We start from the raw sequence: 19,500 nt of genomic DNA, 5'->3' as shown, positions 1-19,500 counted from the left end.
GAAACACTCAAGTTAATAAAAAAAAATTTCACCAACTAGGAACTACTTGGTCAAGACTCAGACTAAAGGGGACCAAATAAAAAGCCTCTTTAGCAATACAGCAAAAGAAAAAGGCAAATTGTCATCCAACATTTAACCTACAAATGAAAAGTACTTTATAGACATCTGTGCAGCATATTCTGTTAGCAAATTCTCATATCACATTCATTGAAGTTGGACAAACTGAAGCAGTAGACTTTAAATGAACTATACCGTTAGCACATATGGTTTGCCGCTCTGTTGTCTCATAGAATTTCTGTGACCCACAGAATGAACTAGAGTAGAAGTGGAAAAGATTGAGAATCATCAACTTTCCTTTTTCTACTAATATTTAGTCTGGACTCAGCCAGCCTTCAACATACCTCCATATTCATAGAGATGAGATGAACAAGAAAGGTTAGCTGGTGAAACCATTTCCTGTGGGGCATTTCCTTAAACATGTGAGGTGTGGCCTTTCCACAGTCTTGCCTACAAATGGAATTCAGCACATAGAAAAATGAATACAATGTGCACCACAACCCATTTGATAGCTCACAGTCTTAGTACTTAGTGCACTTGCTGATGGCAACTCGCTGAGGCACTTGTGGAAGTGGGCACAAACTGGTTGTATTGTCCCACCCAAGTCTTTTCTCCTAAGCACATACTCTCCCACATACTTAGAAAAAAATATGCTTTTGAATTTACCATCAGCCAAGATATATAAACACTGACAAATTTGATTGCCTGTACATTTGTTTCTAAAGCACAATTTCTAACAAGTCTTGTGCTTTTCAACTTCTATGTCCCAGGAAAGTTAAGATGACAGTCTACTGTCTGTGTCCTTGGATCAAGAAAAATCAGACTATGTAAAGAGGTATCACACAATTGAATCAAAGAATATTATTTACCTAGAATTTGAAAAGCAAAATACTAGTGAAGAGGTTATTCTTTCCAGCCCTCTATTTGTTTTGGTAAATGAGTTATTAAAATATTTATTGGAAAAGTACAGGCTATAAAAGAAGAGACATATTAGTTAACTATTTAAACATGGAAGTCTAGACAATGCACAGCTGGGGCTAACACATGACATGCCTTCAGATTTTGGCAGACATCTATTTGACCCTGAATCCAGACACATTTATCTGAGATCAAGACTATTTAAACGAAGGTTAAATCAGACATCTTTAAGAGAACATTAAAGACAAGTAACTAAATCTTCCTGGAAAGAAAATAAAATCTGCGCAGCAAGGATTATAGAGAGCTCATTAAAACGTCGACACATGAATGTACATTAAAAATGCACTTTCAGAAAATAAGGTAAAGGTACACTGGAAAAAGTTATCCAGCCACAGCTTATTATTCAAACATGAGCTACAAATTACAGACTTCCTGAGCCATAGAGAACAGTCAGAGAGTACCTATGAGTCAGTGTCCTATTACATATTAGAAAAGGGCAGGCAAAGGGAGAAAAGAAATCTCTATTTTGTTTTTACCTTCTCAATTACAAAGCTATTTTGTCTATGCTTAATAAAGTAAAATTAGACTGACAGTCAATATACTTACATAAGTGCATACTGTACGTTAGTAAAAACCGAGTATGTGTGTTCAAGTTTTTCAACTACCGGTACCGTAAGACAATAAAAAAGAATTATAGGACCACACATTGAATGAAGTTCCTACTTGGAACCAGTTAAAATGTGCAGATATCATCCTCAGTGCAGCCACCAGTTTCCCATCCATTCAGTGTCTTGTGAAGCTTTCCCCACTCTTGTAGTGTGAATGCAAGACATCCCCACCAGGCTCAGTGCTAGAACACTTGATCCAGGTGACAATGTGGTGATGAGTTAAATCTGAAGTCTTTAATAGGTGAGGGCTGTTTGGGGCAAGTATGGATGGCACTAGGAGCAAATCTTGAAAAGGCAAGGCCTGCTTCTGTTACTTCCTTGAACCCTCCACTTCCTTGAGAGCCAAGAAGGTGCATGAGAAACTGCCACAGCCACAGCCATAGCTAAAGCTGCCCTAGCTGCCATACCATCCCTGCCACAGGGACTGCTTCCCTTGAAACTGTGGACTGAAATAAATCTTTTCCCCACTAAGTCATATTTTGTCACAGAATGAGAAAAGCAAGTAATATACCCATCATTCCTCCTCACAAGCTTGATGGTGCCCACCCTTTGCTTCAAAAATTGCCCCCATTTTGTTTTCTCAGCAGTCTCAAGACTGCCCACAGCCGCCCTGTTATCCTATTTCTAAAGAGACTGGAACTGAAGTGGGTGGGTCTGCACTGCACAGAGTGTCTTGACACATTCAACTCTGAAACCTTGGCATGTCTAGTTCCCTAGGAAAATCAGGACCCTCAAATCATGATCGGAACCAAATCAAGCCAAATCCTGAAGAATGGTTTTGAAAGGATGATATATGCAAAGTTTTATTATTACTGTTTTGTTAGTATGAAATCCTCCCAGTTTAATTCCGTCCCTACTCTTCTGTGGACACATTAACTTTAATTAGGGGAATGGAATATGGAGATGATTGAAGGAGGTGGGGATACAGACCCACGGTAGAAATCAAGTGTTCTAGTCCCTAGATTATCTGCAGCTGGAAAACAAAGCACAAACAAACAAACAAACAAACAAACAAAAAACAAAGCAGAACAACAGACCAATGAAAAACTATTCCATAGTTCCCAAACCAGTTGAATTTGTTCAGGACAAATGTGTGCTCTAAAAATCAAACCAAATTCTCAGCTCAAGTGCTTAAGTGGTTGTAAGATAATAAACCACATAAAGAGAAAGGTAGCGTTTTATTTTTTGCAAAGAATATTCAACTGACTAAATGAAAATAAATGCAAGTAAAAGAAAATAATTTTTGCCTTATAAATATTTTGACTTTCTTACTTTTGTCATCGTGTTTTTTCTTTATTTTCTGTTTTTCCAATAGATTAGCTAAACTGTATAAAACAATGATAGCCCAAAGGGGAGGATATGCAGCAAAAATTCAATACCTAGTATGTGTGACATTCTAGTTTCAACACACAAATACACACACATACAAACATACAACACAATGCATACATACACAATACACATACATTCACAACACACACACACACACACACACACACACACACACACACACACACCTCTAGCAGTACTTGTTAGATTTGGAGAAATAAAGTGAATTTACAAGGATAGTAGTGTGTGTGTGTGTGTGTGTGTGTGTGTGTGTGTGTGTGTGTGTGTGTGTGTGTGATATTTGACACATTGATTTTTAAGTACATAGCCCATCCTAGCCTAAAACTCTTGGTTCATCTGCCTGAGTCTACAATTGCTGGGTCTACAATTGTGCACCACTATTCCCACCTGGCTCTTCAAGTTCTTTTCTATTTCTTTTTTAAATGTGTGCACAATGCAACAGATATCATTGTGACATTGTTGTTATCGTTTTGTTGATCTCCTTTACCTTTTTATACCAGTAGGCAGTTGATGCTGGTCAGCAGGGTGACTATAGTGGACACAGCAGCTAGAGCAGGGACTTCAAATGCCCAAACGCATTAAGGGAGAAATTCACTAGGGTATATAGCAAACTCTTGTTGGAGAATCAGAGTCTCTTGTTAATTTCCTGATAAACACTTTAATTTTTGCCTTAGACTGTGCCCTTTAAGGAAATGTGGCTACATCATCCCTGCACACCTTGAGCCTGCCCAGCATAGAGTCTTGCCATGTTATTCTCAGCCTAGTATTCTGACCTCTTGGATAGCTCCTGGCCTATCTCCATCTGGCTCTAGCCTCCGTGTTCGTTTTTATGTTCTTTCCTCTTCCTAGGTCTAACAATCAAGTGTGCTCTTGCTCACTCTCCTTCCCCACCTCTCATCCCCTCCCTCTCTTTTGGTGGTGGTGATGTTAGGGATGATATTCACAGCCTCCTGAATGCTAGGGAAATGCTACCTCATTGCCAGCTCCAGGATTCATTTGGGGTGGGGGGAGACAACTCAAAGCTGTCTTCAAACTCTCTATGTAGACAAGATGATCTTGAAAGTCTAATCTTCCTGCCTCCACTTTCTATGAAGTTCACTTCTTTATGAGGTGCTAGTGATAGTGACTCAGGGTTTTCTATATGCTAGGACAACTTTATCTAGGAGTCACCCTACAGCTTTGCTTACTATAACTCCTGTCTCTCTTTTCACTCAGACCCCAGCATTCACCAGAGTGCCTGCCATTCCTTCCAGAAAACAGATCAGACGGCCAGATTTATGTTTTCTTTCTCTTTCTTTTATAAACACAATTTAGCAGGGATAAAGATGACAACGAATTGATAAACTAAGGAACTACTTTAAAGAATGAATAATATTCCTATGCTACTTGACGCTTTCACATTTCCTGCTTCCTTTTCAGAAAAACCCAAAGAACTCTATTAGCACTAACTAAGGGAAGGATGAAATGGTCTGAGAACATGGGAGATTATGAGCCCATCACCAGTCTGGTCTACATAGCAAGATTCTGCCTCAAAAAGTAATATTATGGTTAAAATATAAAAATAAAATCAGTATCAAAACAATATAGGTAGCCTGACATATTCTAGTTGCAAACCTTTAAATTTTAGGATTACAATTAATGTTATAATTTGCTAACATTTGAGAATTTGGGAAAGCTCAAATATCTATTCTTTTGAATGGATGGTTTTACTCAAGTCTTTGAAGTAAAAGCTATCAAAGTAACAGTTTTTCCTCAAAAATAAAATAAAATAAGAAAAAATAAGAATTTCTATGGGGATATGGGACAGGAGAGAGCCCAGAGGACCAAGAGAATAAATGTAAATAAGCAGTCTCAGGGAGTGGGAGATGGGGAAACCTTCTAGAGAGTACTAGAGACCGGGAGGTAAGACATGCTCAGGACTCACTGAGGGTGATTCTAGCAAAAATACCCATCACTGGGGAGAGGGGACTTGAAGAGTCCACCTCTAGTCGATAGGGCCTCAAGTGAAGGGACAGGATGACTAAGTCACAGTCAGAATTCCTGACCTAGAATTGTTCCTATCTAAAAGAACAGCAGAGACAAATAAGAGGAAGAGATTGAAGGAAAAGAGGTCCAATGTCTGGCCCATCTTGTGATCCATCTCATGGAGGGGTACCAAGGCCTGATTACTCATGCTATGATGTGCTTACAGACAGGAACCTATCATGACTATCCTCTGAGAGACTCTACCAGCAGTGGACTGAGACAGAGGGAGATACTTACAACCAACCATTGGACTGAAGTCGGGGACTCATACAGTTGAATTAGGGGAAGGATTGAAGAAGCTGAAAAAGGAGAGCAACCCTATAGGAAAACCAGTAGTCTCAACTGACCCAGACCCCAGGGAGTTACCAACGACTGAGCACAGGTCTACCTGGTCTGTCCTCAGCGAGAGAAGATAAGCTTAATCCTTGAGAGCCTTGAAGCCCCAGGGAAGGGGGAGGTCTGGTAGGGTGAAAAGCACCCTCTTAGAGGCAAGTGGGAGAAGGAATGGAATGAGGAACTGTGAGAGGGGGAACTAAGGGAGGAAGTGGCTTGAATGTATGTAAATAAAATAATTTAAATAAAAAAAGAATGTCTACTAGTAATCCCAACACTGAGGCAGGAGGGTCACAAGTTTGAGATCACCCTGAGATACACAGTTAGACTCTGTCTCAAAATGCAAATATTTTTCCTAGTGCTGACACTCTGGCTTGAATCCCCCCCCTTTAAATTTATGTGCACAGTCATTGCACAATTTAGCATAAAGACGTACAATTTTGAATGCAAACAGTGCTCTTTCTCATGTCAGACAGTTAGAGATTGTATCCATCATCCCATGTCACGAATATTCCTTTAAATTGTTGGGTACCTTGTTCAAGCTGATACTGTTCCAAGGCAAAACTTCATTATATCAGATTACAACTACTCCAGTTGTTTGGGGTTTGTGAAGGCTGGAAAGGAGAAGTGAAGCCATACTGACAAGTTGTAGATCCAAGCCATTTCAATATAAGAAGTCAATAATCTCATGGCCACCTCCTAAAGGGGACATTTTTGTGAATGAAAGCTTCTGCCATTAAGAATAAGTTACTTCTATTTTTTCATTATTATTCTATATTTTAATTATGTGTCTATGGAAGGAGGAAAGGGTGTTTACATGTGAGTGCTGGTGCCTGAGAAGGTCACGGAAGGTGTCAGATATCCTGCAGCTGTAGTGCACACTGTGACAAGCCATGCAATGTGGATCTGGAAACCTAACTTGGGTCTCTGTAGGGGCTCCCTTTTTTTTTTATTAACGAGGAAAATGTGGTTATTTACTTCTCTACTTATTTGAGACAATCTCTCATTATGGAGTTCTGGCCTGCCTGGAAATGGATCCGGCTGCCTCTGAACCCTGAGTGCTACCACACTTGACTAATATGCTGTAATTTAAAGACGATTCAGTAGTGTTTATACTTTTTGAGAACCTACCATTTATTGAAGCACCAAAGATTTAAAAGGAGTTCTCCATTTCCTTCAAGTTCAAAGAATAATCAAAAGAGCATTTTAGCTTTTGAAAACCCAACTCAGTGACTCATTCACTCCTCCATATGCAACATACATTGAAGATAAATAACAGAAGTCTCAGAAGCCATGATTTTTTTTTAATGCAATAGACATGCTATTCAATTCAGATGCTTGTATCCCTCTAAAGATGTTCTGCCAACAGCTCTCCCCTCTGTGGACCCCCACAGTGAAAACAGGAAGAGCAGACAACATGGCTGCTTCTCTACTCCCACCATAACCATCCAGAGTAATATCTCCATAATCAAAATGAAGCACACCACTTCTGAAAATACTCAGTGCTTCTGACTTGGCTTAACACATTTTAAGTTTCTATTAGTTGTTACCAAACCAAACATCCAGAAGGTTATGATGCTATCCCCAACAGGAAAGGATCCTAAAAAGAATCATTTTTGGGAAAAGAATTTTTTTCCCTACAGCCCACTCAATCACCATGCAAACTCTTGGACCTCGAAGACTTGGCTATCATCACCAAAAGGTAGGCCATGTAACAATTGTTCACTCACCTCAAAATGCCATCTGCAGCCTTGCAGGGTTCTCAGCTTCCTCTCACTCCTGTTTCTATCATAATCTCTCTCATGATTTGTGTGTGAAGGTACTTGTGGCTACCCATATATGCACATGGAGGCCGGAAGTTGGCCTCCCAGTGTGTGTATTGGGGGTTTCTTTCTATATCATTTCTCATTCTATATTTTTGCAATGAACCAGGAACTCAGAGATTTAGCTAGACTTGATGGCCAATGAGCTTCAGAGACATGACTGTGTCTGATTCATACCCCTCCCCATATGGGGCTACCAGATAGTTGCTAGGCATACAAACTCGGGACCTCATACTTGTGCAGCAGGCACTTTACCAACCAATACTTGCAAAGTGAAAAGTACTTGTTGGTAGTCTTATGATATAGAAGAGTAGGAACAGTTACAAAAACATGCTTTGAGATTAGCATGAGAAAGAGGCCAGTTAGTGGAAGAAGTCTACTCTTCCTTACTCTACATCATCTAACAGAACCTGTGTAAAACAAAGCTGGAGATATCCCAACAAAGATTGTTGAGCTCTTTCCTTGGCTCCCTAGCCTGCTTCCATACTTCCATACTGAGGAGTGCTCAGTCCTTTCCTAATAAGCTGTCAATTTCTATATTTCTGCTACTGGACCAATTTAAAAGGAATGATTTTTCCATCTCTCCTCCTACCACAGAAATACTTACATATTTATTGTTGAACTTCACACACACACACACACATACACACACACACACACACATACACACACACATACACACACACACACACATACACACACACATACACACACACACACACACACACACGAGGGAAATATTAGAAGAGAATATGGGAGGAAGAAGAGGTCTGAAGAGGGCTTGAAGGTGGGACAAAATGGTGATGGAATATACCTGACCTGAAAGAAGAAGCTGTAACTTTTTGGAGGAGGAAGGATATCAGAAGGGTATGCATAGATTACTGTTGGTGGAGCTGAAAGGCTTTAACCTACAAACCTTTACCTTCTAAGATTTTAATTGGAATCAAAAGAACATCATTGTTTTTAAAAAGTTGCATAATTCTTTGTGTAAATTTCTTGCTTGACAACAAGTTCCCAGGACAGGGCTCACTCAAGCCTGGCAATGCTCCATTCTCCTCCATTAAAGCTAATCACTGGCACAGACACAAGATTGTTTCTCTCCCTTCATTGTTTTCTTCCTTTCCTCCAGCACTCATTTTTATCATTCTTCAACCAACCAGACAGAGAGAAGTACAAAAGAATCTTACATCTGCCTGCTACTCCTGAAAAGAAGGATGCCAAGGGCAGGCTTGGTACATTCACTTGGTAATGTGACTGTGAAGTCAGCCCCAGGCATAAAGCATCCACAGCAGGGTGGACCACAGAAGGGCGAGCACACCTATGCTATTATAATGGCAGGCTTCATATTTGGTGGGACCCACAGACCAGACTGCAGCTATAGCATACACACCCCCCAGCCCACCGTCCTACATTTGCAACTTCTAGGCAGCTGTGACAACCCTGTCCACAGTCAGAAAGCAGAGAGAATGATGGGTACTCAGTTCACCTCCCCTTCTATTCAATCCAGAGTGACAAGCCTTGGAATGATGCTCCCCGTACTCATGAGTCCTTCTTCAGATAAACCTTTCTGGAAACTGCCTCATAAACACCCAGAGATACATTCCCATGGTGATTCTAAATCCAGTCAAGTTGACAATGAAGATTTGCCATCATGATACTGAAGGATCTTTCAACCCACTCCTTCAATGTACAGAGGAGCAAATTTTAATTGGTTGAACAATTTGCTGTTTAAACCGTACAATTGGGGTTAGATCTTAAACTTTCTTATTTGCTTTATAATTTAATACTTTTTAGGCTTTATTAAAAAAATTCTCCAAGGAACTGAGCATGATATAATCTTATTACTATGGACGCTGAGGCAGAGAAATTCTGAGGCCAGTCTAGACTACATAGTGAGTTCAACGCCAGCCTGTGTAATGTTGCGAAACAATGTCTTAATATACCCCACCTCACAGAAAAGAAAATTTTAGCTAGGGAAGTATAACAGAGTCAAATGTTAAATGTCAAGGTAATTATTTATGTTGCATACACAATGCTTAAGTTCTTTATGCAAATATCACCATTAAACACCGCTTATTCTTAGAACTTTTGACTTTTATTTGTTCCTCATACTTCAGTGTTCCATGGATAAAAACTTGATGCTTGGCTCTGCCAGTATACAAAAAATACCTTTGTTCTACACTGTGCACGGAACTTTCTGGCTAATTACCTTATCAAAACAGACGGCAATTTAGTAGCGTTCTGAGTCCCTCCTCCATGATCCAACCGTGCCTCCTATTCCCAGGGTGGTACTGAATAGTCACGAGCAGTGCAAATCTTCTTGCTTTTCAGATCAAGCTTCCTATTATCTTAATGTGGATGAAAGCACTTTGCCAATACTAATTTATTGCTCTCCCCCTAAGATAGCAAACAAGCTCCTTGACTCAGGGACTTAATCATCAATATCAAAGAAACCAGCACTCTGAGAAACGCGCTGTTTCGCTCAGATAATAGGAACTTTATTCAACACTGTTAAGTGGAGCTTCGTGTACCAAACAACTGAAGACGTGTTTAGTAATTTGACAGTGGAATACATAGTAGCTTGAAGACAAAATTTAAAGTGGGAGAAGTAAACAGTCTCACATTGATAAACAAGCCTAAGCTCTTTCTCATAACAAATTTCTGTGAATATAGCCATGATTCTGCCTCCCTGCCAGATGGATGTTAACTATCAAGGACCAGGACCTTGGATGTTACCCAACCTATGCACGAAGCCACTGCAAACATTTAATAAGAAAATCACTTTCGGAATGCATACTTCTCCTGAGCCACTGTGTGTATTTCAAAGACATTAAGTGGGAATGAAATCCAGCAAGAGAGAACTCATTACAACATCTTTCTTGTTCCTTCATCTTTCCTCTATTCCCATCTCCCAAGAAGCAGCCTCAAAGCCAGTTTCTTAAATGGCACAATTTCACATCATGCCTGAGTTTGCATACCATTGGAAATGTTACCACTTCACCTGCTCTAAGAAGGGACTTCCGCAACATGATTTTTAAATTAAGACAAGCAAGCATTATAATATCCCTTCCTGTTTGACAGAAGGAAATAAAATGAGTTCCCTAGAATAAAACTGAATAAGTAAGATTTAAATGCCATCTTCTGGCTGGTGATGTATTAGTATGTGGAAAGCTCTGAATTTGATCTCTAGTAACACACACACACACACAAACACACACACACACACACACAGAGAGAGAGAGAGAGAGAGAGAGAGAGAGAGAGAGACTCTATCATCCCTATTATACAAGCATTATAAATGGAATCACAACAGAAAAGATGGGTGTGTTTCTAAGAGGCAATTTAGCCACAAACTTGGCAAGTCGCCTAAGCTTTGAGGACTCTACTCTACATAGGTTAAAAAACCAGCTTAAGTTAGTTTCTGAAGCATTTAATCTGTTAAAATCCATTTACAATATGAAGGGTTGGCATTAACAGGGTAGATGTCCTCAGAGTGGAATCCCTCCCTGCTTACAGAGGGGCCATCTTGCTAACTCCCTCTTTAGAGACTCTGTCTGCTGATTCAATTCCAGTCCTATCTATCACCATCACTCTTCTCTAAGCTTGGCTGCTACTGGACTTACTGTCCCTTGGTTATCATTGTACTTAAAATACTCCAGGAAGCCAGAAGATGGCTCTGTGTAGACTCCGGGTAGAGGACTGTGATGGCTGGGAACACACAGTGCTAGGACTAGAATGGTTTGAGGAGCTAACTAGGCTGCCTTTCAATGTATCCCATCAAAAACTAAGGAAGGGAATGGAATTTCACTTCATCTGCCAACATGCCCAGCATGGTACATGCTGGTGGATTCTTGTGCTTATTGACCTACTATCATCCTACATAGGGCCAGCTCAGTCTGACGTCTGTTCAGGGAAGGCAATGACAAGCATTACACTGATAACTGAGGACTTGGGACATGTGCTGTGCAGGACAACTTACATATGTCGCTTCAGTTATGGCTATGCCAATTAGATGCTGTTGTTGTTACCTTATAGAAACAGAACTATGGGAAGAAGAAGGGCTAAGGAACATTGCAAATGGCACAAGATAGAAGAGATAGAAATGAATATAGGCTGAATGCCCAAACCGAAGGCCCTAATGTCTGTTCAAGTAACGAGATTGTAACAACTTACAGGTTTACTGCTGTGAACAGACACCATGACCAAGGGAAGTCTTATAAGGACAACATTTAATTGGGGCTGGCTTAGAGGTTCAGAGGTTCAGTTCAGTATCATCAAGGTAGGCATGGTGCAGGCAGGGCTGAGGATTCTATATCTTCATCTGAAAACTGATAGCAAAATACTGATTTCCAGGCAACTAGGAAGAGGGTCTTAAAGCCCACCTCCAAAGTAGGACACACCAACATGGCCACACCTACTCCATCGGAGCCATACCTTCAAATGGTGCCACTCCCTGGGCCAGACATACACAAACTGTAACAACAACCTAGAATCCAGTGGAGGAAATTTCCCAAGGAAATCTGACTGGGCCCAGACCTACAGCTCCCCTTACAGATATGGAGCTTGTAGGAGTTGGAAGCCTTTAGTTGTATTAATGTATTAATCTCAAAATGGGGTTCCTACCCTGCCTTTGATCATTCATTTCCCAGGTAAACGACACAAAACTTTTATATTTATAATCCGCACTGGAGCTGGACAGAAATCTACCCTCTATGCTATTATATCTATTTCTCTATCAATAACCCTGAGTTATAACTTCCATGTTCCATCTGAGCTGCTCTTAACTTCAACCGGCCAGTCCTCACGGCCATGTTTTCATGACTCACTTACCCCATGACTTCTCCTCCTCTCTCCACTTACTGCTCTCCCCTTCTCCTCATGCTCTCTGCTCAGACCCCAAGCCTGGCAACCCAAACCCTGCCTATCTCTCTTCCACCTAACTATAGCCTGCAAACATTTCTATCCACCAATCAAAGATAACTTGAGGGGTAAGGTTAGATAGCATCACTTGTGTACTCAAAGATTCTCCCGTCCCTGGAAGCAACCAGGCTTTAGGATAGTATTTAGCATTACAACAAATAGCAAAAGACCAAACCTCAATAGGATTTCTCCTTTCAACTCCAAGGACAAGGATTCCCTCCTCCCTTGTTCTTCTTTTATCAATGCACTGCCTGCTTAAAGATATCAATGATGACTGTTCTGGACATATTAAAAAAACATCAAAGAAGTCTGTATTCATATTATCCCAGCACCATTAAGATTATTCCAATAAGAGAAAAAGAACAATTCAACTCCATTCAGACAAAAGACAAGAGTCAGTTTGGATGCTGGAATGAGCCAATGCCAAAACCCTGGAGGTCACATGGGGAAGGATGTCCTCCCAGTATGCCATCCACGCTTACCTATCAATCTTCCAAAAGCTTGACTCCTCCCCTCCTACAGATACTGGAAGTAGGATCGAATCTTTCTGGATGATTTAGAAGATTTGAATTCAGTAAGGGAAAAGACAAGACAGAGAACTTAGACACATCTAAGTTCTACAATCTCAAAGATACTGCTTGGTATTTAGGCACATTGAAAGGGACATTGAAACTGCCTTTGTCATTGGTTTATCTTTCTTAAGTCCAGTTCTCTGCATAGCACTTTACCTGCCAAGGACCTGGAAGTCCTACTTGGTTTCATAATCAAACCTGCGCCCTACAGGACTCTTGGGCCAACAATGCCAATTTAGGCTCTATTGCCCTTCTAGTGTCTTGGCTTTGACCTTCCTGCTCGACTGCAAGCCTTTCTCCTCCAACCATTCGTCATGGTGTTTATCTCCTCAGCATAAACAAGAATATGTGCTTTAACATACTGAGATACTTCAGCTGAAGTGGCAGGATCATGAGTTTGAGGAGACCCTAACTTAAATTTTGGCTATTTGAACTTTGTTGGTGAATTGTGCTAGACATTTGGGGTGGGGGATGCTGATTTTCCTTTCCCTACCTCATGACAATTGTTTGTTCTATGATAATTTTTCCTTCCAAATTTGCTCTTTTTTTTCCTTCAATAGTTCGTATTTAATTTTTTAAGTTCATTTTAAAACAAGGTCTCATTATTTAGCCCAGCCTGGCCTGAATCTCTCTCTCTGTAGATCTCATTGACCTTGAACTTTCAGTTACCCTCCTACCTCAGCCTCCTAATTACTGGAATTACAAAACGAACCATCACACTTAGCTAACTTGTTTTTGGGACATGGTCTTGGGAACCACTGACTGGCTGGCCTAGGAGCTAAGGATGGCCCTGAACTTCTGATTTTCCTGCCTTTCCTTCCTGAACATTGGACTTGCAAGGAATGTGAAACCACACCTGGTCTATGCAGTTCTGGCGGATCAAATCCAGGGCTTCCTGAAACCCAGGCCAACATCCTACCAACTATGCTCCAACTCCAGGCCTTAGTTTGCTCTTTAAAAATATGTTCCATTTTTGCCTGACATGCCCAGACTCACTCATTGTCATATTTCTCTCTCAGTGATGAAATAGTCTATGGAATCAAAACTAATATTATTTAGGTTTATCTTTCCACTTGGTTTACATTTACTACTGAATACAGTATCCTAACTTTACGTACCAATCATTCCATCTTTTCCTCCATTGTTTCTGCCTTTCGTGAACTCCAAATGGCTTCCTGATGCTCAGATGCACTGTGTGATGTGAGAGTTCTTTTGACAAAACCTTTTCTCATTTGTGCTCCCTCACAGGTATGAGATTCACAAATTTCATCACAAGGGTCAAAAGTCATTACAGTGGCTCTCAGTGCTTTTGAGAATGTACAATAGGAAAGCAAGACCTCACTGTCTCCTATAAAGTTCACTCACCCTAATCTTTATAATCTGTCCCTATTACTTCGCATCTTACCAGTCAACCTGTTGGTTACCCGTATGAAGTCCCACACGGACACTATTTACTATTGTTCAAAATGATGAAACACAGCCTGCACCCACAAGAGCAAACCCATTTCAGAAAACAACAAACACAGCTCTAAGTCAAATTGAGTAACACTCCTTCTTTAAAAATTCATAAAATAAACTTTATGAATCACTTTTAGGTAATGGAATGAGTCAGAAACGGGATAATAACAACTCTGTTTTGATCACATTTCTGCCACATATCAATCTGTAATCCTATTTAATGTTTTTCTTGTTCCTTCAAATGAGGGCTTCTCTTTTTAAGATAATAAGGTCAGCTTTTATTATGCTATCATGAATTCATCATTTCCTACATGTTCAAAACAACTAGCTTATATGGTCGTAGAATACTCATAAACCAGAGAATTTTTCCCAAGGGGAAAAAGGCATTTTAAATATCTTAAAGCCACTTTAAAGTGATTTTTAAGAGAATTTGACTTACCAGATCTTAAATAAAAAATCCATACCCTGAAGAAGAGAGCCAACAGACCCCAAGTTCCCTGGGAAATTGTCTTATTTTGCAAAGAAACAGATTTTTTTTTATGCTTGAAGTGTCTGAAAACATAATGACCAACTTCAAAGGAACCACATCCTTTCCCACTCCAGTAGTCAGCGTGATATCATATCACATGATTCCCAAGGTGTCATGCTAACACTGTAGGATTGTTAGGATAAAACCTGCCTAGAAATCTTTCCTTTGAGACACTTTTTGTAGCCGTATAGTATAAAATAATGACCCTTCTACTCACTATAAATCATGTTAGTTCCTATTTCCTTATAAATAATACACTTGTCATGATAATGTCATTTAATTTTCCCACCCATAAGATTTTACGGGTTCACCATACCACTTAATCCTGTACCAAGACAGGTCCTGGGACCATGGCCAACAAGGCAGCAGATGAGAAAAGAAAACATTTTTTAGGTTATTAAATTTTAAAACACAAGTGAATTAAAAACATAATTTAAGATAAAGATTAATTGAATATTTCTGAAATAGCATAATAGGGAAGTTGAAAGGAAACCATGAGAAGAAGAGCTCTAAGCAAAATGGAACCAGTGACGCAGTAGTGGAACATGGGAGCCTCAAGAACAGAAGGGGCAACTGGAAGCAGGAAACTGACCAGTGAGGCAGGGGGAAGAGGGATGAGAGAGGGTTACTGGGAGATGAACAAAATGAAATATAATGATGCATATATATGGAAATGGTATATTGAAATCTATTTCTTTGCATACCAACCTAAACTTCAAAATAATAAACTTAAATAAAATATCATACATTATTATACTTTATAATTATATATATTATATATTATACTTTAAAAATAAGTGTTACATATAAGAATTCTTAAATCATTTTCCAAAGAATAGTACTCTCTCCGATTCTCAAGGTGTTAATTGCCCACAGAAAGGGATTGTGTCCAGTCTAATGTTTGGGAATGAATTGGGTTAAAGTTGGGCAGTTTTTTTTTTTTTATTTATTTATTTTTTTTTATTATCTTGAGTATTTCTTATATACATTTCAAGTGTTATTCCCTTTCCCGGTTTCCGGACAGACATCACCCTCCCCCCTCCCCTTCCTTGTGGGTGTTCCCCTCCCAAACCTCCCCCCATTGCCACCCTCCCCGCATAGTCTAGTTCACTGGGGGTTCAGTCTTAGCAGGACCCAGGGCTTCCCCTTCCACTGGTGCTCTTACTAGGATATTCATTGCTACCTATGGGGACAGAGTCCAGGGTCAGTCCATGTATAGTCTTTAGGTAGTGGCTTAGTCCCTGGAAGCTCTGGTTGCTTGACATTGTTGTACTTTTGGGGTCTCGAGCACCTTCAAGCTCTTCCAGTTCTTTCTCTGATTCCTTCAACGGGGGACCTATTCTCAGTTCAGTGGTTTGCTGCTGGCATTCGCCTCTGTATTTGCTGTATTCTGGCTGTGTCTCTCAGGAGCGATCTACATCCGGCTCCTGTCGGTCTGCACTTCTTTGCTTCATCCATCTTGTCTAATTGGGTGGCTGTATATGTATGGGCCACCTGTGGGGCAGGCTCTGAATGGGTGTTCCTTCAGTCTCTGTTTTAATCTTTGCCTCTCCCTTCCCTGCCAAGGGTATTCTTTTTCCTCATTTAAAGAAGGAGTGAAGCATTCACATTTTGATCATCCGTCTTGAGTTTCCTTTGTTCTAGGGATCTAGGGTAATTCAAGCATTTGGGCTAATAGCCACTTATCAATGAGTGCATACCATGTATGTCTTTCTGTGAGTGGGTTAGCTCACTCAGGATGATATTTTCCAGTTCCAACCATTTGCCTACGAATTTCATAAACTCGTTGTTTTTGATAGCTGAGTAATATTCCATTGTGTAGATGTACCACATTTTCTGTATCCATTCCTCTGTTGAAGGGCATCTGGGTTCTTTCCAGTTTCTGGCTATTATAAATAAGGCTGCGATGAACATAGTGGAGCACGTGTCTCTTTTATATGTTGAGGCATCTTTTGGGTATATGCCCAAGAGAGGTATGGCTGGATCCTCAGGCAGTTCAATGTCCAATTTTCTGAGGAACCTCCAGACTGATTTCCAGAATGGTTTTACCAGTCTGCAATCCCACCAACAATGGAGGAGTGTTCCTCTTTCTCCACATCCTCGCCAGCATCTGCTGTCACCTGAGTTTTTGATCTTAGCCATTCTCACTGGTGTGAGGTGAAATCTCAGGGTTGTTTTGATTTGCATTTCCCTTATGACTAAAGATGTTGAACATTTCTTTAGGTGTTTCTCAGCCATTCGGCATTCCTCAGCTGTGAATTCTTTGTTCAGCTCTGAACCCCATTTTTTAATAGGGTTATTTGTTTCCCTGCGGTCTAACTTCTTGAGTTCTTTGTATATTTTGGATATAAGGCCTCTATCTGTTATAGGATTGGTAAAGATCTTTTCCCAATCTGTTGGTTGCCGTTTTGTCCTAACCACAGTGTCCTTTGCCTTACAGAAGCTTTGCAGTTTTATGAGATCCCATTTGTCGATTCTTGATCTTAGAGCATAAGCCATTGGTGTTTTGTTCAGGAAATTTTTTCCAGTGCCCATGTGTTCCAGATGCTTCCCTAGTTTTTCTTCTATTAGTTTGAGTGTGTCTGGTTTGATGTGGAGGTCCTTGATCCACTTGGACTTAAGCTTTGTACAGGGTGATAAGCATGGATCGATCTGCATTCTTCTACATGTTGCCCTCCAGTTGAACCAGCACCATTTGCTGAAAATGCTATCTTTTTTCCATTGGATGGTTTTGGCTCCTTTGTCAAAAATCAAGTGACCATAGGTGTGTGGGTTCATTTCTGGGTCTTCAATTCTATTCCATTGGTCTATCTGTCTGTCTCTGTACCAATACCATGCAGTTTTTATCACTATTGCTCTGTAATACTGCTTGAGTTCAGGGATAGTGATTCCCCCTGAAGTCCTCTTATTGTTGAGGATAGCTTTAGCTATCCTGGGTTTTTTGTTATTCCAGATGAATTTGCAAATTGTTCTGTCTAACTCTTTGAAGAATTGGATTGGTATTTTGATGGGGATTGCATTGAATCTGTAGATTGCTTTTGGTAAAATGGCCATTTTTACTATATTAATCCTGCCAATCCATGAGCATGGGAGATCTTTCCATCTTCTGAGGTCTTCTTCAATTTCTTTCCTCAGTGTCTTGAAGTTCTTATTGTACAGATCTTTTACTTGCTTGGTTAAAGTCACACCGAGGTACTTTATATTATTTGGGTCTATTATGAAGGGTGTTGTTTCCCTAATTTCTTTCTCGGCTTGTTTCTCTTTTGTATAGAGGAAGGCAACTGATTTATTTGAGTTAATTTTATACCCAGCCACTTTGCTGAAGTTGTTTATCAGCTTTAGTAGTTCTCTGGTGGAACTTTTGGGATCACTTAAATATACTATCATGTCGTCTGCAAATAGTGATATTTTGACCTCTTCTTTTCCGATCTGTATAAAGTTGGGCAGTTTTAATTAAAGAGTAATTCCTGAGAGCTCATTGGCTGTCCATCTCTTTGAGTTCCTCAAAGCGAATGCATCTATCACTGTAACAGAGCCATCGGGGCTAGATATGAAATAACAGATGAAGGGCTAAAAAGCCATGTGCTATCAAGAACAAGGATGATGGGCTCTTATCTGTGAAGATAGTTGTGGTTTAGTGAAAACAGTGAGAAACTGGAAGAGTCAAATGTGTGTGGAATCTCTTAAGGGAGACTTTTAGCAATAGTCACTTGGTAACATTTTTAGCTGACCCCTCTTAAGGTGAACCAACTGAAAAGACACACTTGCTCCAATGTTCTGATGACCTCTTGTGGTTCAAAAGCAAAACCTCCCCTTGAAAAATCACTTCTGACACCCTGGGTAGGAAGAAATATTTTGGTACTTCAGTGACAACATTCCATGCCCCCTAACTTATCTTTAGGAGTCTCTTTCTGGGGTGCTTGTTACTAAGCCCTTACACCATATATTTCTGTAGAGGTTTAGTTTTTCACAGAAACAGTATTCATTACCCTAATAGGCACGGTCCCCAGTTGAGGGATGAGGCCACTCACACACCTCAAAAATATTAATTCAGAATTCCTCCTGTCAAAAGGAACTGCAGGGACAGACTGGTGCAGAGACTGAAGGAAAGTCCATCCAGAGACTGCCCCACCTAGGGAATCCATCCCATCTGCAAATACCAAACCCAGACACTTCTGCCAATGCCAAGAAGCACTTGCTGACAGGAGTCTGGTATAGCTGTCCTCTGAAGCTCTGTCAGAGCCTGACCAATACAGATGTGGATGCATGCAGACAAACATCAGACTGAGCATTAGGACTGAGAAGTTAGGGCAAGGACTGAAGGAGCTGATAGGAACCCCATAGGAAGAACAACAATATCAACCAAACAGAACCTCTGAAAGGTCCCAGAAACTAAACCACCAACCAAAGAGTACACAGGAAGGACCCATGGTTCCAGTCGGATATGTAGCAGAGGATGGCCTCGTATATTGCATCACTGGGAGAGGAGCCCCTTGGCCCTTTGGAGGCTAGATGTCCCATCATAGGGGAATGCTAGGGCACTGAGATGGGAGTGGATGGAAGGGTGGGGGGCACCCTCACAGAGGCAGGAGAGGGAGAGGGGATGGGGGTTAGTGGAGGGGAAACTGGGAAGGGGGTAACATTTGAAATGTAAATAAATAAAATAACCAATGTAATTCAAAGTATGAGAGAGAGAGAGAGAGAGAGAGAGAGAGAGAGAGAGAGAGAGAGAGAGAGAGGCTCTAAGAGTGGTGGCACGGCCTGAAGTCCCAACTCACAGAATGCAGAAGCGGCAAATGCATCTGTTTGAAGCCAACCTGTGTTATATAGCAGGATTCCATCTTGGA

Source organism: Rattus norvegicus, chromosome 5 (assembly GCF_021556685.1).
Source record: "Rattus norvegicus strain SHRSP/BbbUtx chromosome 5, alternate assembly SHRSP_T2T, whole genome shotgun sequence".
In the NCBI taxonomy this organism is placed as follows: Eukaryota; Metazoa; Chordata; class Mammalia; order Rodentia; family Muridae; genus Rattus; species Rattus norvegicus.
Note: the sequence above shows the minus strand (reverse complement) of the source record.